The sequence below is a fragment of the Ovis canadensis genome, chromosome 13 (assembly GCF_042477335.2).
Source record: "Ovis canadensis isolate MfBH-ARS-UI-01 breed Bighorn chromosome 13, ARS-UI_OviCan_v2, whole genome shotgun sequence".
In the NCBI taxonomy this organism is placed as follows: Eukaryota; Metazoa; Chordata; class Mammalia; order Artiodactyla; family Bovidae; genus Ovis; species Ovis canadensis.
Window position 1 is genome coordinate 65696942 of NC_091257.1, and position 27925 is coordinate 65724866.

The window sequence follows — 27925 nt, forward strand, 5'->3', positions numbered from 1 at the left end:
CTCTTAATTTCACATTCCAGGATGTCTGGTTCTAAGTGAATGACCATACTATCATGGTTATCTGGGTCATCAAGACCTTTTCTGTAACATTCTTCTGCTCGTTCTTCTCAACTTTTCTTAATCTCTTCTACTTCTGTTAGGTCCTTGATGTTTCTGAACTTTATTGTGCCCATCTTGCATGAAACGTTCCCTTGCTATCTCCAATTTTCTTGAGGAGATCTCTAGTCTTTCTCACTCCATTGCTTTCCTCTATTTCTTTGCACTGTTCACTTAAGAAGACTTTTTTTTATTTTAATCTCTCCTTGCTGTTCTCTGGAACTCTGCATTCATTTGGGTATATCTTTCCCTTTCTCCTTTGCCTTTTGTGTCTCAATTTTTCTCAGCTATTTGTAAGGCTTCCTCAAACAACCACTTTGCTTTCTTGCATTTCTTTTTCTTTGGGGTGGTTTTGGTTATTGCCTCCTGTACAATGTTATGAACCTCTGTCTATAGTTCTTCAGGCACTCTGTCTACCAGATCTAATGCCTTGTATTTATTCATCACATCCACTGTATAATCATAAGGGATTTGGTTTAGGTCATAACTGAATGGCCTAGTGGTTTTCCCTATTTAGTTCTATTTAAACCTGAATTTTACAATACAGAGGTGATGATCTGAGCCACAGTTAACGCCATGTCTTGTTATTATTGGCTCCATCTTTGGCTACAAAGAATATAATCAATCCGATCTCAGTATTTACCATCTGGTGATATCCATGTATACAGTCATCTCTTGGTTTGTTGGAAAAGTGTGTTTTCTATGAGCAATGTGTTCCGTAGATAAGGCTCTGTTGATATTTACCTTGCTTCATTTCGTACTCAAAGGCCAAACTTGCCTGTTTTTCCAGGCATCTCTTGACTTCCTACTTTTGCATTTCAATCCCTTATGATGAAACAGACATCTTTTTTTGGTCTTAGTTCTAGAAGATCTTGTAGGTCTTCATAGAAACCAATTGACTTCAGCTTATTTGGCATTAATGATTGGGGCACAGACTTGGATTACTGTGATGTTGAATAGTTCACCTTGAAAATGAACCAAAATCATTCTGTCATCTTTGAGACTGCACCTGAGTACTGCATTTTGAACTCTTTTGTTGACTATGAGGGCTGCTCCTTTTCTTCTTAGGGATTCTTGCCCAAAGTAGTAGATATGATTGTCATCTGAATTCAACTTGCCCATTCCTGTGCATTTTAGTTCACTAATTCCTAAAGTATCAATGTTCATTCTTGTCATCTCCTGCTTGACCACATCCAATTTACCTTGATTCATGGACCTAACATTTCAGGTTCCTTTGCAATATGTTCTTTATAGCATTGGACTGTATTTTCACCACCAGACACATCCACCACAATTGGCCCAGCCTCTTCATTCTTTCTGGAGCTGTTTCTCTGCTCTTCCCCAGTAACATTCTGGGAACCTATTGACCTGAGGGGTTCATCTTCTGGTGTCATAACTTTTTGCTTTTTCATATTGTTCATGGGGTTCTCAAGGCAAGAATACTTAAATAGTTTGCCATTCCATTTTCCATTAGACCATGTTTTGTCAACTCTCCAACATGACCCATCTGTCTTGGGTAACTCTACACAGCATGGCTCATAGCTTAGGTAAACTTAATAAACTAGTTTGATCCAAACATAATCATTGATAGTAGTCATAATATTCATCATCATTACACTATCATAAATAAAGAAAATCAAAATCTCTAGATATTAAAAACTATAAATAGAGTGCAAGGACCTTACATTGCTTGGAAATCTTGAGCATGCAATGTAGTGTGCAGTCACCCAATAAGATTCGTCAAAAGAAATAAGACAGCAGCTGGCAGGGCCAGTACTTTTCTGGAAAGCAGATCAGTAGACACCATGCAGAAAATTATCTTTGAAAAATATATCAAAATTCCCTTCAAGTTCCAATATAAACTCCTGCATTGTCAAAGAGCCTGAAATCAATCACATCTTGAATATAAACAGTCCCTTATGACCTGCTTCTTTGTGGTCTGTCACCATTTACTCCAAGAGACACATATTTAGGGGTTAACAGGTGAAGAAATCATGTTAACCTAATATACCACAGATAAACTGTTTCCTACATGTTCTCAATTCACAACATACAAACTAAGGCACAATACTTTTGTTGTCTCTATCTTCTTCCCAGAAGCTACATAGAATTTTCTGTCAATGTGCTAGGCACAATTTAAAATTAAATAAAACTTAAAATTCAGTCCCTCTGTTGCACAAGTCTGATAAAGTATCAATAGCCCACTGTAGCATATCAAACAGTACAGGTATGGAATGTTTAGATAATTGAATGTTCTATTCAACAATGCTGATCTGTATATCAAATGCTGTCTTGCTACTTGTTATGACCTAGTGAAAACTAAGACTTTAATGATATCACTATTTCGCCACATACTTTGTACCATTGCCACTTAAAATGTAGTTTAATTAAGTAGAATCAAGTGTAACTTGTTGCTAAAATATTTAAATCTATTTATCATCTGTAAATATGCCCTCAAACTGATTGCTTTACTGGGAAGCCAAGGTTTGGATGATCCCTGCTGTATTAATTATTTGTTGCTGTATAATAAATTATCCAAAATTTAGCAGCCTAAGAACAATCATCAATAGTTATCTTTCATGGTTTCTGTACACCAGGATTTGGGGTGCAACCAAATTGGTCAGTTCTGACTCAGGGTCTCCCATGACCATTGCAGTCAAATGTCAGCAGGGCTGCAGTAATCTGAAGACTCATTGTGCTGGGTGATCCATTTCTAAGACAACTCACTCAAATAGCTGGTAAGTTGGTTCATCTCCACTGGGAACTCTTTAGTGCCCTCACAACATGGCAGCTGACTTTTGGTAGAGCTTAGGGGTTCAAGATACTGAAGCAAAGGCTGTAATATCTTTTATGACCCAGTCTTGAATGTCTCACACTATCACTTCTACTATATTCTGTTGGTAATAGAAGTTAGCCTTGAGTGATTCAATGTGAGAGGGGACCACATAAGGGCATGAATATTAAGAGACAAGGATCAGTAGGGACCATCTTAGAGGCTGACTACCACACTCAACGAGCATTTTTTCTTGCTAGATTGTAACTGGTTTAGAAGAGGAAGCAGAGAACAGACTTTTTACCAAGAGGAATTTAGTCACACTGTTCCAGAGCCTGAGCATAGATTGACCCAATGGTCTCCAAAGGAAACTTCATGTCTCATTTGCTTCGTGAGCTTTCTTCCAGTATTCAAGATGGTGAAACTTTTCCTATCTACTAGCTTTCCCCACACAACACATATTTAACACATAAATGAAAGAAACTTTATAAACTTAGACCTTTAGTGGTTCTGAACCTTAGTCACAAAATAGAATGATATGGACATTTTTTGAAGGAAGGAAGGAATGAAAGAAAGGAGGAAAGGGAGGGAGGAAAGAAAGAGAAGAAAAAATTAAAGAAAGAAATTGATACCTAGGTCCCACCAGAGATTCTAATGTTATTGGTCTGTGTGCAGCCCAGAAAGCAGACATTTTAGCAAAAGTTGAAAACCACTAAATAGAGAAAGATCCTTCTGGATGTTTTCTCCCATGACCTCTTTCCTTCCTTAATTTCTCCATCCTGATCTCACAACCATTATTTCAAAACTCTGGCTCCTTGTTTCTCAACCCTATCCCTGAAAAGAACCCATCACTTCCCACAAAAATTGGGGGAATGTCTTAGTCCCTTTCAGGGTTTGCTTAGCGCCACTGAACCCAAGATGTTGGCCGTTACAAATCTCTAAAAGGTAGTAGGGAACTCTAGTCTCAGGACCAGGGGATAAAAAAGAATATGTGAATTCACTTCAGGCTCTTGACTGTGGAGGGCTGCCATTAATTTCCTCACAAATTACCAAAGATGCGAGCACACATTTTCAAAGGGAAAATTAATACTTATCAGAAACAACACAGTCTAATCTAATGTGAGAAAACAAGTTCCTCCTATGAACATGAGTTTAATCATATCATCAAACTCTGTAATGTTTACCTCCACAGGTATTTACAGAAAAAGGGGGGTGGGGAAAGCAATTCTGTATGTCAGCAATTCTCAGAATTTAGCATGCATATGAATCACCTGGGGATCTTGTTAAATTCAATTCTGGATTTATGGTGGGGACTGAGATTTTGTACTTCTAACAAGCTCCTTGCAGATGTGACTGTTGCCAGTTTACAGCAACACACTGAGTATCCAGTATATAGATATTATTACAAAATAAGAATAATAACTACAAAGCATTTTTGTTCTCTTCACTTTGATCTCATGTTTCCTTGAAGAACTGGAATAGTTTTACCGCACTCCTATTTTTATTGGCCTAGTCTATAATATTCTATTATTAATAATAGAATGACTAAAGTCTATATTATATATATAATAATTTTATTATTCTTATACTTTCAATTTCATCTGCTTTTGTTATGGAAAAAAGTCTTCTAAACAATTTTGTGTAAGAAGAGTATAGATCATTTTATGAAGAAAGAACTGATAAGAAACAAATTTGTATCATACAAAATTTATTCTGTTTTCATATTCTATATTCATCACTATATTTACTGTTGCCATTACTCATGCCAACCCCAAGTACTTTCTCTTACTCTTTGAAAAGGAGGAAAAGTCCCACAAAATATAATTAAATCTAATTTACAACCCAGACTAAATATTGCACAAATATGTGTTCTCTTAGAATTGTTATCATAAAACACACAGGACATAATACTTACAATACCAAAATGACTCATGCCCAGTGGTGTTGTGGTTATGATAGCTGGAAATACGTTGAACTGGGAGCTTCTTTTTTTTTAATTCTATTAGGCAATCTATTATTCAGGTCTTATTATATTATTCAGCATATTCAGGGGGAAAATATACTTATTGAAAACATAGTATCTCTTAACTTTGGGGAAAATATCTCCCTGTAGTCTAATTAGCTATGGTCACTTACAGAAGTTATATTCATGGTTCTTTTATCTCTTTGAAGCACCCTACAATAAATGAACACTTGGCCATTCCAGTGTGTTACCTTCAATTATAAAAACTGATTAAAAGATCTCTACTTTCTATAAAATAATGCCAGTTCAAGGTAAAAATTACTAAAAATTTCCTGGTTAATACCAACAGAGCAAGTAAGATTATGGCTTTCTTTTGTCTTTAATAATCATAGAGAAAATATCCATCATAAAAAGAAAGAATAAAATACTGAAAACAATTCAAAGACACAGAATATGTCCTTATAATCCTGGCTGCACACTATAATCAAAATTAAGCTAAATTTTAAACATCATACTTTAATCACAAAATTCTCTGTGTGAAAAGCACTAACTAAACATTACTCAAGATCAAATGAATTTTGCATTGAATTCTGAATTAAAGCTGTATTATTTTAGCCTTATCCCAACCTGTTTCCAGTGAATATTTCTTTGATTGATTCATTTTTTACCACTAAGCAAAAATTTACCCCCAGATTGCTATAGAAGTATTTTGTACACATTGTATCATTCTGGAATGAGAAAATGAAAGACTATTTCTTTGAATCCATGGTATCAGCCAGTCTAATTATACAATATTTCTGACTTCTGCCCAGAATGAATAAATGTAGGAGATGACATTGCAGCTTAGAAGTGCAGTATTCACAAGAGCCGACTCCTTCAGAGGAGTCATCCTCACCACAATCTTTACCTTGGAAACTACATCTGAAGTGGCTAGATCAGTCCCTTCAAGCAGCATTTGTTCAAATCTTAGTCTAACTCCATAGTAACCACAGGAATGTTTATTTTGTTACTAACTTTCATAACGAACATAAAGAACTTTGGGCATAACCATTTGGCAGCAATAATAAAATTGCCTAACTCTGGTGACTGTTGTTCCATAGGTTCCTGGGAGACCATGGTAAAATATAAAGACCAAGTAACTATGTCCTTGATTAGACTCCATAACTAAACTATACTTTAATCACATCATTTTCATTTGCTTAGAATAGAGAAGATGTGGTTTCCTGTCTTGCTTCATCATTTGACCAGTGGTTTGAATAGCCATCAGTCTATTAGTTTGTTTATCTATAAAATAAGAAATGACATATTAAGATATCTCTGAAGTACTTTTCATCAATAACAGTATAAATTATTAGACTAATTCTACTTTGTAAGTAAAAGAAGAAGTTGACCTAAACACCAAATCTTCTTGGAAAATTTCAGCCACTAATTCTAAATCACTATTTGAGTGCCTGACTACCCACACCAGACAAAGGAATATATTATAGCCTACAAAATTAGCAGACTAATAGTAATCCATCAAATTTTCACCCAAAAGTCACTAGAAATAAAGCCTTAAGTGAAGCTGTTTACTATTAGTGCCTCTTTGAAAGCCAACCATGAGGCAAGTGAGTCTTCCCTGTAACTGGGAATATAATTAAAGTGAAGCCCTCAGGGAATGGTCAAAGCAGAGATATGCAGAGTCTTAAAGAGGTAGAATAGCCCTCCATCTGGATAGTAACCAGATAGACAGCGTTAGCATACTTGAAAAAGACTTATTGTGTGAACAGCATGGATTGGCCCTTAGAAGTTCAAAGATACAACCTTGAGAACCTAGAGAATTGTCTTTAGGACAATTCAGATCTACAGCATCCTTTAAGAGAGGTCCTCGGAGAAAGCAATGGCAACCCACTCCAGTACTCTTGCCTGGAAAATCCCATGGATGGAGGAGCCCGGTAGGCTGCAGTCCATGGGGTTGCTAAGAGTCGGGCACGACTGAGCGACTTCACTTTCACTTCAAGAGATAAACCAATACAATATTGTAAAGTAATTAACCTCCAATTAAAATAAATAAATTTATATTTTAAAAAAGAGATAAACAACAAGGACCTACTGAATAGCATGGGGAATTATTCAAGGTCTTATAATAACCTATAACGGAAAAGAATCTGAAAAAGAATAGATATGTACATATACATGAATACAGATGTACATATGTATAATATATATATACTGAATCAATTTCTTGTACATCTGAAACTAACACAACATTGTAAATCAACTGAACTTTAATAAAAAAAGAGCATACATATAAAACTAGTAGTGTTTGTTCTACTTTCTTTTTATTTATTTATGTTAATTAGAGGATAACCTACTTAATACTGTGATGGTTTCTGCCATATATCAATATGAATCGGCCATGGCATATATCTGTTCCCTCCATCCTGTATCCTGCTCCTTCTTCCCTCCCCACCCCATCCCTCCAGGTTGTCACAGAGCACTAGCTTTAGGTGCTTTGTATCATACATCAAACTCCCACTATCTATTTTACATATGGTAATATATGTTTCAATGTTATTTTCTCAAATCATCTCACCCTCACCTTCTCCCACTAAGTCCAAAAGCCTGCTCTTTATGTCTGTGTCCCCTTTGCTTTCCTGCACATAAGGTTGTCAGTACCATCTTTATAGATTCCATGTATATGTGTTAATATATGATAGTCGTCTTTTTCTTTCTGACTTACTTCACTGTGTATAATAGGCTCTAGGTTCATCTACCTCATTAGAACTGACTCAGATGTGCTCCTTTTTGTAGTTGAGTAATATTCCATTGTGAATATGTACCACAACTGCTTTATCCACTCATCTGTCTATAGACATGTCCTGCTGCTGCTCCTGCTAAGTTGCTTCAGTCGTGTCTGACTCTGTGCGACCCCATAGATGGCAGCCCACCAGGCTCCACCGTCCCTGGAATTCTCCAGGCAAGAACATTGGAGTGGGTTGCCATTTCCTTCTCCAATGCATGAAAGTGAAAAGCGAAAGTGAAGTCACTCAGTCATGTCTGACTCTTCGCGACCCCATGGACTGCAGCCTACCAGGCTCCTCCGCCCATGGGATTGAGTACTGGAATGGGTTGCCATTGCCTTCTCCAATAGACATGTCCTAGCTATTGTAAATAGTGTTGCAGTGAACACTGGGGTACATGTATCTTTTCAGTTCTGGTTTCCTCAGGGTATATGCATAGTAGTGGGATTGCTGGGTCATATGATAGTTTTATTCTCAGTTTTTTAAGGAATCTCCACACTGTTCTCCATAGTGAGATTCCCACAGTTTGCATTCCCACAGTGTAAGAGGGTTCCCTTTTCTCCACACCCTCTCCAGCATTTGCTGTTCGTAGACTTTTGATGATGGCTTTATTTTTAAGAAAGAGAAATACAGTATTGTAAGGTAAAATTTCAAATTAAAAAATAATAATAGTAAAAAATAAAGACAATGATAAAAAAAAAAAGAATAGAAAGGCTACAACTCTCAGGTTAAGTTGCAACCAGCATTTAGCTCTTTAAACTACCTCCTCTTTCACCGTAGCAATGCCCACTAAACTACTTTTTGACTTCCCACATAACTGTCATTGTCAGACATGAAAAACTTGGCTTCACTCCAGAATAAAGATAATATGCTTTTCTGACTGGAATTGAAATCTCCTGCTGTATTGATAAATCTCACTTTCTGAGCTTTTCAGAACATTGGCAGGAGGAGGGGACACCTATAATTCATTCCTTGGGTCAATGACAGACTCTCCCAAGGAACATCACATACCATAACCAGGCTTCTTTCCCTCAGACTTTAATATATTGATTCTTTCTCTCTCTGCCCTCCTTATTCTTATCCTTTACCTTCCTCTCCAATAAAGATAATGGATGGACATGGGTCTGAGTTTTAAGAATGGTTAGGATTAGACAGAGGTTAGAAGAGGGGATTTCAAAGAGAGAAGTGATTAAATCAGGCTAGAGGATTAAGTTGACCAGTCCAGCCAGTATAAAGAGGAGCAGTAATGCCAGGTAAGATGAGACTAGAAACTGAAACTGAATCTGAAAGCTTTCCAAAGGGCATTAAGGCATCTGGTCCTACGGAGTTGACTGTGGGAGTTTTCAGGGTTTCTTCAATGACAGTAACATAAATAAAAGTTGAATGGGAAGGTTGTGCATGCTATATACAATCATACACAAAGTAGTTACACTGTAAATTATGTTTAAAGAAAAGTGTATAGTTTGGTATAGTTTTAACTGCAAAGATCACACATTTCTCTTTATTACGTGGAGGTAAGACACTTGGAGGGAAATGAGTAATGTTTACTCACAAAGAGACAACTTTGTGGACATGTCCACAAGTAATGGAAAGAGGAAGGAAAAGAAAGAATGGAGATGTCTGTAATTCATCTCCTACCTTTCCTCAGGGTAGAGTTCACCTCCCAAATGACCAGCAAGTCAACCCTGGCAGCCATTCAGCCACCAGAGAATATTCAGGAAGCTACTGGAAACAGAGGACTTTAAAACACAAGTGTCTGGGTTTTGTATTATTCCGAAGAAATGTCTGCTGTCTTCCCCCTGACACCTCCCTCTATGAGGAATGGAAACTAGGGTGACACACAGCAAGAAGGGACAACTGGAAACACCAGCTGAATCATACCTTCTGGTAGGGACTTTTCTGTTATCACGAAACCTGAGAGATGCTTAAAAATAATTCCAGCTTCCTAAAGTAGGTTGTTGTTTTGTTTTGTTTTTTTTTACAGGAAGGTACAATAGCCTCAGAATTTCTGATCAGGGAGAAATGTGTCTGTGAGAGAGAAAGAGAGGAGGAAGCTTGTGTGAACGTGTGTGTGTGTATTCAAAGCAGAGAATGAACACACAATCACCTCACTTTCCGGCATGATGGCTTCTCCTGAGTTGAATGTTCGGCGATGCAGTTTGGCACTGGAGCCTTCTTCTGAGTTGAGGCTCCCTCCCTCTCTTTTTGCTTCAGCTCAGTGTTTTGCTTGAATCTGAGTCATAAGCTCCTTAAGCTGGCAGGAAGCGGATAGTCGGGCTGGCAGCTTCTTCTCCCCCAAACAGAGGGAGTGTCTTGGCTGACACCTAAGCAACCTTTTCCATCCGAGGCTCAGTAATAGAACCAATGAACATTAGCAGAACAGAAGGCTGGGCTACACTCACAGAGAAGTAGAAAAGAGAAAGTATCCTGGAGAAATCCATTAGCTCAAGCCATAGATTAAAACAGGAATAGTTTATGGAATTACCTCAGTCACTTACCAAACCTTTAGAATATTTTGTTTATCCCCTCAAGCTGATCTGTGGAGACTCTCTAACCAAGCCCTCACCCAATCCCACTGATCTTCTTTCTTCATCAAGCCCCTCTGATTGTCTCTTTTGCCAGCAATATCCATCCTTTCTTCTATTTTTCCTAAACTACATCTAAGCTCCTGGAGTCAGGATTGGTCCTCACTGATGGACAAAGCAGTAAGTTGGAATCTGAAGGAATCAAGGAAAGGCCTCTTTCCTGCCTAATTTACTGGAATTCCCTCTTTACTCTGTGAGAAAGAATACCATGGGATCAGAGAAGGAACAACCATGAAGACAGTACCAGTCATCATCAATGCCTCTGGCTGCAATCTGCCGTCAAATTAGCTCCAAGAGGGATCAAGGTCATAAGCAGAGGGAATCAGATGGGGGGAAAGCAGAAAAATCAGAAAGAAAAGTTTGGAGTAAGAAGGTTGCCACAATGTGGGTGACCCTGTGTTGTGCTGAAGTTCAGAAGAAGAGAGGATGGGGTTCTGAACACCTGGATGGAGAGAACCTGCCAAAAGAGCTCCAGGGTGTTGAAAAGTAATGGCAGAATTTTGGAAAAAATGCTTTCCACCTTTAGAGCTTTTCCCTCAATCAACCTGGTAACTTCAGTTTAGGACTGAGCCATGGCAGTTTCTCTACATGCAGACCCAACAGGAAGAGTCTGTCATGCCCCACAGAGTCCCAACATTCTGTATGTCACTCTCCCAATTCCCTACATGTCCCTCGGAACCTCCCACTATCTCTTATCTTTCTCTGGCTTCCATCCACCTCATCTTCAGCCTCCTCAAACCCCACTTCTGACATGTGGCAAGACTGCCAGACCCAGTGCCCTTTCCTTCCCAATGTTCCTGTTCTTCCTGTCTGCACCATTGCCTGATGCCTTCTGATTGCTCAGACCAGAGCTCCGAGCTCAACTGTCAATCATATGCTTGACCTCCAGAAGGCGGTCTTCAACCATCCAATTTAAGGAGAGCAAAAACAAAACAGAACAAAAAAGAAAAAATATCCCTAAAATATTTGAAATAGATTCTGCTTGCACAGTTAGAACTGGTGAATGCTGAGTGTATAAAATATCTCCCACTATCCTAGAGAGAACATTGCAAAGCAGCTATATTTCCTATATTAGAAATATATGCAATTTTGTTATGAATTGAGCTCTTTCTTTTCACAGACACTAGCTCTTTGTTTATTTCAGATATGAGTTGCTACACAGCTGCTCGTCAGCTCAATATTTGCAGCATATTAGTTATGAGAGATAACATTGAATTATTAATATAAATAATGTGTTAATACTGCCCCACCTGTATGTATAAAGGGTCTTGGAAAATAGCCTCCATACCTAGCAGAAAATGACTTTTAGGATCAAATTTTCCTAGAAGAGGGCACACTCATGACCACCAGACTCAAGTAAGTTCATTTTTCCCTTTCCAGTGGTTCTGAGATGTACCTTTCAGTATTTCTCTGTGTGTCCATTCTGAACATCTGAATGTCAACCTTTCTGCAGACAGATCTACCCTAGAGAAACACACCAAAGAAAAGAATCCATGGTTCATTATTTGAGAATTACAGATCTTAGCTGACAGCTTTGGTTTAGGAATCTAAAGGGGTAGAAGCTATCCATCATGCAGCAAACAATAAGAAAATCTGGTAGGAAACAGAAAATACTGCAAAAAAAACCTCATTAGATCAAAGAGCTGAGGAAAGACCCACCTAATGAACTACGACTTACAGATGAGATAGGTGAGATCCCCCTTGAGACTCTAAATTATAATTCTGCCTCTCAAAGGGGTCACCTAAAACAGAATGAAATATTTTCTAAAGTACCATAATTATGGGAACTGTAATATAGTTCCAATTAAACCATGAGGACTCAATGTCTGCTGAAGTCCTATTATACACTGTTCTATGTTATCTCTCTGAATTCAGACAAGAGAACACTGAAATGGACACAGTTCATGCAAAAATAAAAACTCTCAAATAATCGGAATTCTTTATTTGCATGTTTTAAAATTCACTAAAGAGGACAGTCTCCAGAAATATTTTAGAAAATAAATTCATTTTCTGCTTTCATCCATTGATTTAAGTAGAGACCACCAAAGCACTTTCTTCAAAAGAGCAAAAGTGTATTCCCCTCTAAACCTCCAGACATTCATTCCCTCTTTCCTACTTCACCACTTCATCACGTTAATATGCTAGTTGATTGCCTTTTGCTAATCCTTTCCCTCCTCCTCTCTGCATTCAAGTCCTGGTCCTCTTGTCATGCACTTTGTCCTCATCACAAATATCAGGACTGGTCAGACCTTCCTCATTCAGCAGAACTGAAGGAACCAGAGGCCTGTTTAGCACACAGTGGCTGTAAGAGACTGAACATGACTTAGCAGCCAGTGAGTCTCTGATACTATCTAACCATCTCACTCTGCTGCCTTCTTCTCCTTTTGCATTCAATCTATATAACGGCGTATTGTGTGCCCTCAGGTAGAAATCAAATGAAGCACATGTAGTACATGCCAAAGGATCTTCAGAGTAGAAGTCCTAAATACTGATGAATTACTGTGAAAAGCTGTACATTGAAACAGCCTATACAACATTTGATGAAAATTAATGCACTAGAGCTATATGCATCAGTGTGTGTGATTCTCATGCATATATATTCCTTTCCCCTCTAGTACTCTGTCTTTTTAACACCTTGGTCTCCCCAGACTTTCTGCTCTATCTCCCCTAGTCATATCATCCACCAAGCTCTTCCTGGGTTCTGCCTCCATGCTTCTCTCAAGACAGTAAATTGGGCCAATTACAGGTTTCACCACATTCATTTTCTCTCTCTCAGATATCACTGTCCTACACTGCCAGATGACTAATGTCTTAAAAATTCAGCTTTTCATTTATTTCATCTGTTGTTGTTATTTCATTTGTTGTTGTTATTTCAGCTAAATTGGCAAATATAATTATTCCATCTTAGTAAAAAGGAGAATTTCTACCAGCTGCAGATTAAATAGAAACTCAGACTGTATTTGATGAATTAAATACTAAAGATCCATAGCTTCAGACTCATAATGCCCCTTCTGCCACTAAAACCAGATCTCTAAAAAGATCCAACATACTTCATTATGCTTTGTACTTTTACAACACTATACGACCTCTCCCAGGACATTTTAGGTTCCCTAGGATGGCTATAACATATGATCATAAACATGATGCCTTAAAAGAACAGAAATTTACTCCCTCGCAGTTTTGGAAGCTAGAATTTCAAAATAAAGATGTCGATTTGTAATTATTTTGAGAGCAAGAATAGAGTCACATTTAACCCACAGTACCTAGCTTTGTACTTTTCTTCTAAACTAAATTCTATGGTGTTTACGTAAAGTTTAATTATAATGGCCAAGAGGCTTTTCTACAAAGATAATTTTTGGTATTAGTTTTTAATGTAGGGATTCCCAAAAATAGTTCCAGATATGCAATGTATCCATAAGTGACACTAGGTTCAGGAACAAACAGTATTTTTTCCATTGTGCATAAGTTACTAAAATGCCAAACTGGGAAGGTTTCATTATTTTATATGACACAGAGAAACAAACAAAACAAATGGTTTGTATTAAAACTATTCTCTAATGCTAACATAGTTATCAATTATAAACTACACCTCTGACTTCATAGCTAACTAAAATGTGAAACATAGTTGTGTTAGAATCAAATACACGCAGTGTGGGTGTGTGATTTATATGTGAGTAAATGTAAATGTACTTATGTTCACATGATGTTTCAGAGATTCTTCATGGTTTTAGCCTTGCAAGTTACTGTTTAACTAGTCTAGAAAATTTCCCCAACTACCTACACTTTGAGATTTGCCCATTTCCTAATTTTTCTGCCCCCACGCATCCAGCCACATTACAGCTCACTTGCTTAATGTAGTTTGACCAATCAGATTTGAAATTTAAACAGTAGTATCAGAGGCTGAGAATCTCTGTAGCAAAGTCTTATTAGCAGGCAATCCTCTGACATATGGCACTGGGATGTCTTGTAACTTTCCTCTAGTATACTCCTTCCAAAGATTTAGGGGTTTAATTCTGCTTCAGTTCTGCAAAATACCCCAGCATCCTTCCAGTAAACTCTTTTTTGTGGCTTAAGTCAGCTATAGTTTATTTCTGTGGCCTGAAACCAAAAGAACCGTAGCTAATGCGATGTCCTAAGAAGATTTTGGGAAAGATTACAAGAAATTAACACTAACTACCTCTGAGGAATGAATGGGAGTGTGGATCCTGAAGGTACAGAGGGGAACTTCCATCATCACATTGTGACACTGTACAACTGAATGTTGTGTCATTCTGCTTTGCTTTAGTTGGATTGGGGATATTAATTTTTGCACCATGAGCATGTGTTACTTGCACACTTTTTTCCAGCAAGATTTCTTTTTCGTTTTCTTTTCTCTTCTTTTCTCCTTTTGTAATTGTAATATGAAAATGAATGATACAAGAGCTTTCTCATTTGTCATGGCCTTATCCCCTCACTTCAGGGATGTACAAACTCAGTCCAGGATGGTCATTACCCAGTCAATCACAGCAATTAGAACCAGGAGTTTAGGGAATTCCCTGGTGGTCCAGTGGTTAGGACTCTAAACTTTCACTGCAGGGGCCCCAGGTTTGATCCCTGGTGGAGGAACTAAGATCCCACATGCCTTAGCCATAAATAAAGAAAGAAATAAAAGAACCAAGAGCTTATTGTTTCAGACTCTCCCAGGGTTATTCTTGTTATACAGTGAATAATTATTTTCTTTTTGGATGTGGTCAATATTAATTGATCGAGCATCTTCCTGTTAAGCTGCTTTAATTTCTTTCCTTCTACTTAGTACTCCAAACTGACTCAGTTTGATATTCTTTCTGATTAATAATCTCTTTTGAAATGAACATCAAGATTAGCTGGGTTGGTTATTGATCATTTCACATTTGAATGTGAATTGTCTTAAACAGATTAAATTTATTCAGACATTTGGATAAAATCACCTTTACTGAATTCACTGGCAGTTCTAGTGGGACTGTGATGAATTTAGAATATTGGAAGCTACACAAAGTGCCTCTTCTCACTCCCTCCTCCATATTTGCCCACTACTATTGCTTTTTAAAAAATTAATATTGACAGAAAAATCTCACCCCCTAGAGAAGAAATCAGCATGAGTCAAGGCAAATGGATCAAATTAGCCATCTGAGGAAATAAGCAATCCTGGGAAGTGATCTATAAATGCCTGTCAATGGGAGCAAAGGGATTCTAGTCCTAAGAGGTGAGGAGAGGGTAACAGGTAGGAAGGCCAGAGATCCCCAAGCAGCAGGAAGAAATAAACTGCAAAGGACAGATTTTTTTTTCCCTTCTCTGTTGACAAAACCAGTTCTGCCTAAGTTTAACTATTTCTTTTTTCCTTTCTCAAAACTTGGGCTGATAATGGCTCAACAAACCAGTATTCATGTCAATTGTTTTATGGCCAAAGATGACACACCTTGTGCCATCCTCTCTCAAAAATGCATATTGTGAGAGAGGGGCCCGGTGAAACCCCTCAGCCTTGAGATGTTTCTTTTATCTGATAAGAAACTGGCGAACAAACATAAAATGCCTTGCTAAAAACTAGCAAGGGGGAACTCTTTCTGTCCCCTTTTGATGTTTATGTCAGAAGCTTTCCCTATCTCTATTACACTTTAATAAAACGTTTCTACACAAAAAGCTCCAAGTAGTCAAGCCTTGTCTCTGACCCCAGATCAAAATCCTCTCCTCCGGAAGTCATGAATCCTTGCATAACACACAGCTCACAGCAGCAACCTTTCAGAGGGATCAGGAAACCTAGACTGGTGTGTGATAATTAAAAAGCAGAAAACAGCATCACATTTTACCTTGCTTAGGGTGATGTCATGGTGCTTTTGTAGCTGATTTAAAAACAAGAAGCAGAGAGTAGGAATGTGTCAGTGTTTGTCCAGTATTGCCTTGAAAATCAAATACTTCCCAACCTCACTGATTGTTCAGGAGAATCACAGTGCGTTTTACAGGGAGCAGGTGTTTCTTAGAGTGCTTACCTTTGGGACATGGGGCACAGAGAGAAGAAGGAGGAAGGAAAATGTGGAGCAAGAGGTAGGGAGATAAAAAGAAAGGATCAGAGGTAAAGAATAGTGGTAGAAAAAGAGTATGTCAGCGATTGTCTTCCAAAAACAATGAATCCAATTTGTCTGCTCAAACTGTTAAAATGTTTAGGGGCTGGGGGCCGGTGGTAGAGTTCTGATCCTCTGCCCTCAAGTCCTTGTCACAGCATTTTTCTAAATTTATTTTTAATTGCAAGATAATTGCTTTATAATACTTTGGCTTCTATCATACATCAACATGAGTCAGGCATAAGTATACATATGTCCCCATCCTCTTGAACTTCCTTCCCATCTCCAACCCCATCCCAATCCTCTAGGTTGTCATGGAGCACTAGTTTTGAGCTCCCTGCCTCATACAGCAGGTTCCCACTGGCTATCTATTTTACATATGATAATGTATATGTTTTCAAGCTACTCTCTCATCCCACCCTCTCCTTCTCCCACTGTGTCCACAAGTCTGTTCATTATGTCTAAGTCTCCACTGCTGCCCTGCAAAAAGGTTTGTCTGTACCATCTTTATAGACTCCATATGTATGTATTAATATATGATATTTGTTTTACTCTATCTGCTTTCTTCATAGGCTCTAGGTATAGGCTCTAGGTATAATAGGCTCTAGTTTCATCCACCTCAATAGAACTGATTTAAGTGTGTTCTTCATGGTTGAGTAATACTCCATTGTATGTATGCACCATGTCTTCCTTATCCTTTCATCTGTCAGTGGACATCTAAGTTGCTTCCATATCCTAGCGACTGTAAATAGAGCTGCAGTGAACATTGGGGTACATGTGTTTTTTTCAATTATGGTTTATTAAGGGTATATGCCCAGTAGTGGGATTGTTGGGTCATATGTTAGTTCTAGTCCTAGTTTTTTAATAATCCTCATACTGTTCTCCACAGTGGATGTATCAGTTTACATTCCCACCAACAATACAAGAGGGTTCCCTTTTTCTCTACACCTTCTCCAGCATTTATTGTTTGTAGATTTTTTGATGATGGCCATTCTGACTGATGTGAAGTGATACCTCATTGTAGTTTTAATTGGCATTTTTCTAATAATGAGAGATGTTGAGCATCTTTTCATGTGTTTGTTAACCATCTATATGTCTTTGGAGAAATGTCTGTTTCAGTCTTCTGCCCATTTTTTATTTGGGCTATTTTCTTTTGTGATGTTAAGCTGTGTGAGATGCTTATACATTCTGGAGAATAATCCTTTGCCAGTTGTTTTGCTTTCAATTATTTTCTCCCATTCTGAGAGTTGTCTTTTCACCTTGTTTATTATTTCCTTTGCTGTGCAAAAGTTTTCAAGTTTAATTAAGTCCCATTTGTTTGTTTTTATTTCCAGTGCTCTAGGAGGTGGGTCAAAGAGGATCTTGCTGTCATTTATGTCTAACGGTGTACTGCTTATGTTTTTCTCTAAGAGCTTTACACTTTCTGGCCTTATATTTAAGTCGTTAATCCATTTTGAGTTTATTTTTGTGTATGATGTTAGGAAGTGTTCTAATTTCATTCTTGTATATGTGGCTGTCCAGTTTTCCCAGGACCACTTATTGAAGAGGCTGTCCTCTCTCCATTGTATATTCTTGCCTCCTTTGCTAAAGATAAGTTACCCATAGGTGTGTGTTTATCTCTGGGATTTCTGTCTTGTCCCACTGGTCTCTATTTTTGTTTCGTGCCAGTAACATACTGTCTTGATGACTGTAGCTGTTGTCAGGAAAGTTGATTTGTCTTCCAGCTCCATTTTTCTTTCTTCAGACTGCATTGGCTATTGCAGGTCTTTTGGGTTTCCATACAAATGGTGGATTTTTTTTGTTCTAGTTCTGTGAAAAATACCATTGGTAGTTTGAGGGGGATTGCATAGAATCTGTAGATTACTTTGGGTAGTATAGTTAATTTTCACAATATTGATTCTTCCAATCTAACAAGATGGTATATACCTCCATCTGTTTATGCCATCTTTGATTTCTTTCATCAGTGTCATAGTTTTCTGCATATGGGTCTTTTATCTCTTTCAGTACATTTATTCCTAGATATTTTATTATTTTTGTTGCGGTGTTAAATGGGATTACTTCCTTAACTTCTCTTTCTGATTTTTCATTGTTAGTGTATAGAAATTTAAGTGATTAATTTTATATCCTGTGACTATACTATATTCATTGATTAGCTCTAGTAACTTTCTGGTGACATCTTTAGGGTTTTCTATGTAGAGTATTAAGTCATCTGCCAACAGTGAGAGTTTTACTTCTGCTTTTCCAATCTGGATTCCTTTTATCTCTCTTTTTTTTTTTTTCCTCTGCCATGGCTAGGGCTACCAAAACTATGTTGAATAATAGTGGCAGGAGTGGGCACCCTTGTCTTGTTCTAATCTTAGAGGAAATGCTTTCTGCTTTTCACCATTGAGAATAATGTTTGCTATGAGTTTGTCATATATGGCTTTTATTATGTTGAGGCAGGTTCCTTCTCTGCCTACTTTCTAGAGAGGTTTTATCATAAATGGATGCTGAATTTTGCTGAAAGATGATCATATGGTTTTTATCTTTCTCTTTGTTGATATAGTGGATCACATTGATTGATTTGCATATATTGAAGAATCCTTACTTCCCTGGGATAAGTCCCACTATATCATGGTTCAGTTCAGTTCAGTTGCTCAGTCGTGTCCAACTCTTTGCAACCCCATGGACTGCAGCATGCCAGGCTTCCCTGTCCATCACTAACTTCCAGAGACTACTCAAACTCATGTCCTTTGAGTCGGTGATGCCATCCAACCATCTCATCCTGTGTCGTCCTTTTCTTCTCCCGCCTTCAATCTTTCCCAGCATCAGGGTCTTTTCAAATGAGTCAGTTCTTCACATCAGGTGGCCAGAGTATTGGAATTTCAGCTTCAGCACCAGTCCTTCCAATGAATATTCGGGACTGATTTCCTTTAGGATGGACTGGTTGGATCTCCATGCTGTCCAAGGGATTCTCGAGAGTCTTCTCCAACACCACAGTTCAAAAGCATCATGGTACCTATTCCTTTTAATGTGTTGTTGGATCCTGTTTGCTAAAATTTTGTTGATAATTTTTGAATCTATGTTCATTAGAGATATTGGTCTGTAATTTTCTTTTCTGTGGTATCTTTGTCTAGCTAGTATTAGTGGTATCTTTGTCTCATATTAGGGTGATGGTGGCCTCATAGAATGAATTTGAGAATTTTCTTTTCTTAATAATTTTCTGGGAGAGTTTGAGCAGGATAGGTGTTAGCTCTTCTCTAAACTTTGGTCAAAGTCACCTGGGAGGCCATCTGGCCCTTGGCTTTTGTTTGTTGGAAGATTTGTTATCACAGTTTCAATTTCAGTGCTTGTGATTAGTCTTTTCATGCTTTCTATTTCTTCCTGGTTCAGAAATATGTTTTTTAGAGATTACCCTCTGTAGGAGTACTGCAAATTTGTAGAAAATGATAAGCAATATAAATACTCCCTGCCCATAGAAGCACACATGGCTTATGTAAGTCCCCCCAAAATAGTTTATTTTGCTTATATAAGCAAAACTCTCATGTGGACATATTTTAACATCTTACTTGTTCCCTCATTTATTGAGTAAAATAAAATCTTTCATGTACACTCATTCTATATTTGTGTGATTCGTGATTTTACCTTTTTGAAAGTATGCTTTGACACTATCACTGAATATATTTAATATGTCTGCATATAAACTACCAAATAATGTCTGTTGTTTGTTTTGTTGCTAGTTGCTTTGTCACTAAGTTGTATCTGACTCTTTTGCAACCCCTTGCACTGTAGCCTACCAGGCGCTTCCATCCACGGGATTTCCCCTATAAGAATACTGGAGTGGGTTGCCATTTCCCTCTCCAGGGGATCTTCCTGACCCAGAGATTGAGCCAGCATCTACTCCTTTGGCATGTGGACTCTTTACCACTAAGCTACCAGGGAAGACCAGTATAGGTTGAGTATTAATAGAATTTAGACAATGTTTTCTATTGAATTGCTTAATATAATAGTTGTGAAGCAATATGAAAGTGAAATAACTATATCTGGTAAAATAATAACACCAAATGAAAACATCTACAGAATAACATGATAGAGCCCTTTAAAGCAGATGGTTCCCTGGTATACATACATATTAATATACACATGCACATATACAGATGTTAAAATGTCACCAATTCATTGTAGCCAAAATGCTTTCCATATGGTAATTCTCAGTTTTTAGGTTTCTGCATCAGAAGTATGTATCACACTCTATTAAACATGTGGTCATAAGGGCACAATGTTAACTGTGTTGCTTAATCATTATTACTCACCCTTGCCTGTTATTTGCTTTTCCATCTTTCTCTCTAACTAAAGCATATGTATCATTCCCCCCAGACATGGGGCCACTTATTCAAGTGGAAATAAGAGCATTTCTCTATAAATGCTACTGAGAAGATCACATTAAGCAAAATTCCAAAGCTAATGGCCCACTGTGCTTAGTCACTCAGTCATGTCAGACTTTTGTGACCCCATAGACTGTAGCCTGCCAGGCTCTTCTGTCCATGGGCTTCTCCAGGCAAAAATACTGGAGTGGTTTGCCATTTCTTTCTCCAGGGGATGTCTCCAACCCAGGAATCGAACATGGATCTCGTGCATTGAAGGAAGATTCTTCACTGACTGAGCTACAAGGCCATTAGTCACAATGGCTCGTTAGTCACAGTCAACTGATGATCCACCAAAATGACTGACCAGATAACTCGGCCAACTAGCTCAAGGGGATAGTTTACCAAACCAAGAAAATATTTTACTGGATCATCAAGGAACCTTGCCTCAACCCTTTCCAGAACACACATCCAAAAGATGTGTGCGTTTGGTAGTGCTGACCACATCATTCCCTAAAATGAGAAGAGGTCTCGCTTTCCCAAAAGCAAGTACCCCAGCATCAGCCTCCATCTACAAGCACAAGATGTGGTACCAGGAGCCTTGCAGTGTGAATTTCTCATGGAAATATGCACACTTGAAAAGAACACAAGGAGTACACCCTCTTCCTAGGACTGAAGTTCAGATTCCTTCTAAGAAAACGTTATTACAATGTCACCAGTCTACTTCTTATGTCTAAAAATAAAGCATCACATTGCTTCTTAAGATACATATTACATATGATTAGAACTTTATTCTATTTTTCCCATCTCTTAGGTGGCATTCCTCAGGAGCAGGAAAAAAAAAAAAAGGCATTTTCCACACAGAAGTCCACACTGAAGTATGTTTAAGTGTCAGATTAAAACTAACAAAAGACAGGAAATAGGGAGTGAAGACCTTACTCAGTCCTGAACTCACCCTATTGTGCCTAGGTCCCAGGGGTCAGGAAAGAGCAAGGAGGTTCAGAATTAGCTGCTTCTGTTTCCTTTCACTGCTGAGATATTAAACTTCAAAAAGTATTAAGTGGACAAGAAATCTCCAAGTGCCCATAACCCCCTGTGTCTATCTCTAGCATTGAAAGGCCTGTTTCAACCTTATACCTTTTCAAAATTGGAAAAACATCTGTCCCCGTTGGTAAATCCCCTTTCCTGCATATCTGTTTTCTGACTTTCCCAAGTCCTTTCCCTTTTGCTAAATAAATAAATAAGAAAAAGAAAAGATGCCAGGAGTAGGGATAAACAAGATTTCTTACCAGATAATTACCACAACTTATTTTTCATTTTCTTACATTAGGAATCAATTTTCTAATCTAGAATGATCTCCAATGCCAAGTATGATTCTGATTTTTCCTGGTAATACAACCTATAGTAGTGATTTTTACATGTCTTCAGTCTAACTGTGGGCAATAGGGTTGTATCATCTCCTCCACAAAAATAGACTGCTCTTGGGAACTGTCACATCCTTGCCTGAAGTTTTTTCACTCAGTGCTGGAATAGACATTACTCGTTTATTTAGAACTGGAAATGCATTTTATGTTTTGTACAATGATAAAGAATAATTAGCCTTCTATTCTTCCTAATACTGCTGAAGAGATTGGGGAGATATTCATACATGCATAAGCATACATGTAACAACATCTGAGGGTCCTGAGACTCTTCTCCTTGAGTGTTCATCATGCTTCTTAAAACAGATATTCCAGCAGATCTCTCTCTCCAGGGATGAGAAACAGGGTTCATGTTGGTGCAAATTTCTCAGGAGAATTTGCAGAGCAAGGCTGCACCTGCCACCCAAGAAGGCCGAGGACCAATTTCCCTTTCCTACCACTTCCATCAGTTGGTCTTTTTTCAGTCCCCAGAAGAAGTGAGCAAATTGCCTATCTTCCTTGACCCAAGGGTCCCAAAGCCTTTCTTTACATCTTAGACTGGGAATGATGTAATGTAGGTATAAAATGGCTCACATCAGAGCAATCAAAATCTACATAAGAAATATACTGGAGCCCTGCCTCCCTCTGTGGGGTCAGAGTTTAAAATTGTCCCTGCTTGCTGGTTAACATCCCCCCCCCACCTCTCCATACCTTTCATTTTTACTAAAATCTTACAAGTAGGAAGCACAAGCATTGAAGCAGATGTCATGCATTTAGTCCCTCAAATAAATAGATTGGGAATTTCAGATCAGGATAAAGGCCACAAAAAGAAAATAGTTAAAGGTATCAAGTATTATCATGTAGTTTACCATCCAAGCTGGTTCAGTTTTGAGAGTGAAAGGGGGCAGGACAAATGCTAAACTGAACTGAGCAGTGAGACATGAGGCAGAAAGTGGGACAATCCCTGGCAGAGGTGGATGGAGGTATCCTTAAAGGAAAAGTGATAAAGGTGTCTGTAATTATTTTCAGACCTTCACACTCAAAGAAGCAGTGAGGAATCAGAGGGGCTTATACTGGACAATACCTGGCTGAGCTGAGCTTTATAAACACCTGCAGAGTTCTTAGGTAGGATGGATTCAAGGAGTCCCAAAGAAACAGGTAGACATTTATGTTATTGGTCTAAACTCTGAGAGGTAATGGAAGCTTAAATTGACTGATATCAATGAGGTAAATGTGAAATATGATTGATATAAAATGAAGAGACTTCTGCAACTTATTTGATGTGGGAAATCTCACATAGGGTAGATCAGAGGTGATTTTTCTGAATAACAGAGAGATGCCATTAACAGTATTTGGGAAAAACACTAAGGCCAAAAGGTTAAGCAACACACTCAAGTTCATCAGCTAATAACAATATGGCCTCAGGTTCACCCTCCAGTAAAGAGATTACTGTAAAATGATAAGAACAAAAAGGAGGTTGCAGTGAAAACCATGAGATCAAAGAAATTGCCTGTTTTTGCAAGTTGTGATTAGATGCTGGACTACAAATCCAAGATGTGCCATTGAGTCCTGCTCAATCAATCTTTAGTTTATTTCCTCAGCAAATTCCTTTTTTCTGGACTGGACTCATGGAAGCATCTGGAGGCACTGGTAGGTCAGCTGTTCTGAGAAGGCCTCAGCTAGGACAGCTGTCCTCTGCTTCATTTTATCTTCCACCCTCTACCTGGCTAGTCCAGACTGTTGCAGATGAGAACAGCAGAGTTTTGAGAGACAGTGGAAACCCAGGTCTCTACCACATTCTGTTGACCAAAATGAGTCACCAGGTCAGACCTAATATAAGGAGGAGAACTGGAGCCATTACTGCACCAAATCTATCAACCAACCAAACATAGAGTATGAGGTTTAAGGGCTGGGATTGTGAGATTGTTTATAACTCCTATATAAGAAGTCACCCCTGAATTTATTTTTAACTAAACATTTGCTCTGTTTAATTCACAGAGCTGTTGAAAGAACCTGTTGTTTCCGATTTAACAGTAAATTAAAGGGAGGCTTCAGCGGGGGACAGGGGCGGGGGGGCACAAAGAAACAAATACTGTACCACAAACTGAAGTGCTACTTGTATAATTAGATCTTTGGGTGTACCCTTACAGGGCAAGATTTATATCCATCTCTGGGGACTTTGGAAGGAGAGAAGGAAGGAAATCAATTGACAGAGGGCTTCATATCCCAATTGGTGTTTGTTTGAAAGTTAACACAGAGCAGTCCTTATCCTGGCCACCCAATAGAGTTCACATGTGTCTTGTGAGCTTGTGCCACTTCAGGAATCTGGTTGGGAGAGTACTTCTCTTTACCTGGAAGGAAAGCCTCCCACCTGATCGATATAGGACCTGCTAAAACTTCCTTAAGCAAAGTATCCCCACCTAGAACTTGTGAGGTGATGTTTTATAAAGAAATATTCTTGACCTTGATCAAGTCAGAACTAGATAGCACTGTGTCTGCAGTCTAAAAAAAAAAAAAAAAAACTGAACACTCTAGCCCTGATATGTGATCTGTCGGAGACTGGCTAGTTGCTCATCAAAGAGTTTCCTCTTTCTGGGCACACAGCCAAACTACATCCCCTGACACCCTGTATCTAGGTGGGGATGTGGGACTGGCTCTTGCCAATGGAATGTGAAGGGAAGACATCCCTTTTGGTTGAATGTGGGGATCAACAAATTGTAGCTTACTGGCCAAATTTGGCTGGCCACCTGTCTTTGGAACTCAGCCACCTCCATTCATTTACACATTGTCTATAGTGGCTTTCACATTGTAACAGCAAAGCTGAGTAGTGTAACAGGGAATATGTATTTCCCAGAACTTAAAATATGTACTATCTGTCCCTTTACAGAAAAAAAATGCCAACCTTGGTTTAAAGCATCTTAAAGTTGAGTACCTGTTCCATTCTCTTTTCTGTTTGTCGGCAATCTAGAAGATGTCTGTACAGTTTGAAGTCATGACTGTGCTTTCCAAAAACCATGAAAAAATGTGAGTTCTTGAATGACTGCATGGAACTGAGGCCTGTGTCCAGACAACCAGCCCACCCATATTCCTTTAAGACCCACATTGGACTTTGAGATGGATAAAAAAGAAAATGTTGGTATGTGAAGGCACTGTAACCTGGGACTTATTCGTCACAGAAGTAAACACAACTTACCTTAGATAATAAAAAAGGGAAAAGCAGTACAATCAAGATATTACAAATGTGAATAACTGCAGCACACGAAAGTCAATACATTGGTCCAAGGCCTATATCAAAGTTTGGAAGAGAGAAGTTGTTACTATTTCCCCTGAGACTGAGATGAGACGAATTGGCAGAAAACCTTTGGAGACCAATTCTAGCACCAATCTTAAGATCTTCCTCATGTACATGACTTGAGGAAAATCAGAGGTTCAAGCGCCTAAGAATAGTTCTCTGTTGGCTTGTAGCTAATGCCTGCCTGTTTTTTTTTTAATTATTATTAAAGGGTGACTTATTTTGCAATGCAAACATTCCAGACAAGAGTATGTCCAACAATATAAGTTACTCCATAATATGAAGGACATTATTATACCCTTTTAAAAAGAAACTAGGTAAACAAGTCAGAAGTATATTTTTATGATCTCAGAGACAATTAGAATCCTGGACACCTAGAAAAGAGAGCTATAAAAAGAAACATAGGTGCTCCATGGAAAATGTAAACTGCATAACTGTGCCCCCTTTGCTGAGTAAGGCACAGTTCTGGACTCTGATATAATCTAAACAGGTATTCAGTTCAGTTCAGTTCAGTTCAGTTCAGTCACTCAGTCATGTGCGACTCTTTGTGACCCCATGAAATGCAGCACGCCAGGCCTCCCTGACCATCACCAACTCCTGGAGTCCACCCAAACCCATGTCCATTGTGTCGGTGATGCCATCCAACCATCTCATCCTCCATCATCCCCTTCTCCTCCTGCCCTCAATCTTTCCCAGCATCAGAATCTTTTCAAATGAGTCAGGTCTTCGCATGAGGTGGCCAAAGTATTGGAGTTTCAGCTTCAACATCAGTCCTTCCAATGAACACCCAGAACTGATCTCCTTTAGGATGGACTGGTTGGATCTCCTTGCTGTCCAAGGGACTCTCAAGAGTCTTCTCCAACATCACAGTTCAAAAGTATCAATTCTTTGGCACTCAGCTTTCTTTATAGTCTAACTCTCACATCCATACATGACCACTGGAAAAACCATAGCCTTGACTAGACGGACCTTTGCTGACAAAGTAATGTCTCTGCTTTTGAATATGCTGCCTAGGTTGGTCATAACTTTCCTACCAAGGAGTAAGCATCTTTTAATTTCATGACTGCAACCACCATCTGCAGTGATTTTGGAGCCGAGAAAAATAAAGTCAGCCACTATTTCCACTGTTTCCCCATGTATTTGCCATGAAGTGATGGGACCAGATGCCATGATCTCCGTTTTCTGAATGTTGAGCTTTAAACCAACTTTTTCACTCTCCTTTTTCAGTTTCATCAAGAGGCTCTTTAGTTCTTCTTCACTTTCTGCCATAAGGGTGGTGTCATCTGCATATCTGAGGTTACTGATATTTCTCCCAGCAATCTTGATTCCAGCTTGTGCTTCCTCCAGCCCAGCGTTTCTCATGATGTACTCTGTATTTAATTTAAATAAACATGGTGACAATATACAGCCTTGACATACTCCTTTTCCTTATAAATTACCTTGAATTCAGAGGCCAAGCTGTATTCTGTCCACAGCATCTGCCTTGTCACTTCTTTTTCACCAGAAGTCACTTCCTCTGGTAATTCTTCCCTGTACATGCCACACATGTCCTTTTTTGTCTTCTTCAATCCCTGCAATTAATAGGTGCCTCAGGAAAGCATTAATTATACTACAAGTATCATTTGACACACCCATTTCTCTTACAAGATGTTGAACTGGGGCCACCCCCTGGCATAATTTCTGGAACATAGTATGTGTTTAATTTATATTTCATTCTCTAGAATTGTGGGTTTCCAAATCTATTAAAGAATTAAAAATCACTTGAGGAATACATAAAAATATGGATTCTGAGACCTTTGAATCAGAGTATCCAGGAGTAAGACTATGAGACAGTATTTTTCACAACGTGATTGTGGGACACTGATTTCCATGCTCCAGTCCTTCTATCCAGGAAATCTTCCAATCCTAAGAATCCAGTTGAGCTATAGCACTTTCCTTTGGTGGTTCTGCCAGTTCCTCAGACCGTGGAAGTGGGTTGGGGAACAGCATTCATTTCTTTAGTCAGTTGTTGAGGGCCGCCTATGTCTCTAGGGTTTGAGGAAGACATAAGGAATAGAATGGATAAGAATTCTGCCCTCATGGTGTTTATAGCTAGGAAAATAGAGGGAAAGCAGGATGAATACATACAGATTATAATATATTTGTAATATGTTGGAAAAAAGAAACCAGGGAAAGAATAGGAAGTGGTTATGAAACAGGTCTGGAACCTGGGACTCTTTGCTTAAGTGCTGCATTGCTTGTATCTGGACACACCTCTCCTTGAGCAACAAAATACAAAGAAACTATATGGGATTAAAAATAACTATGTGCATGCCCAGTTGGGGCAAAAGGACAAAAGGTACAAAAGATCAAAATACACAATGGAATATTACTCAGCCATAAAAAGGAACACATTTGAGTCAGTTCTAATGAGGTGGATGAGCCTAGAACCTATTATACAGAGTAAAGTGAGTCAGAAAGAGAAATACCGTATTCTAACACATATATATGAAATCTAGAAAAATGGTACTGAAAAATTTATTTACAGGGCAATAATGGAGAAATAGACATAGAGAACAAACTTATGGACATGGGAAGAGGGGAGGAGAGGGTGAGATGTATGGAAAGAGTAACATG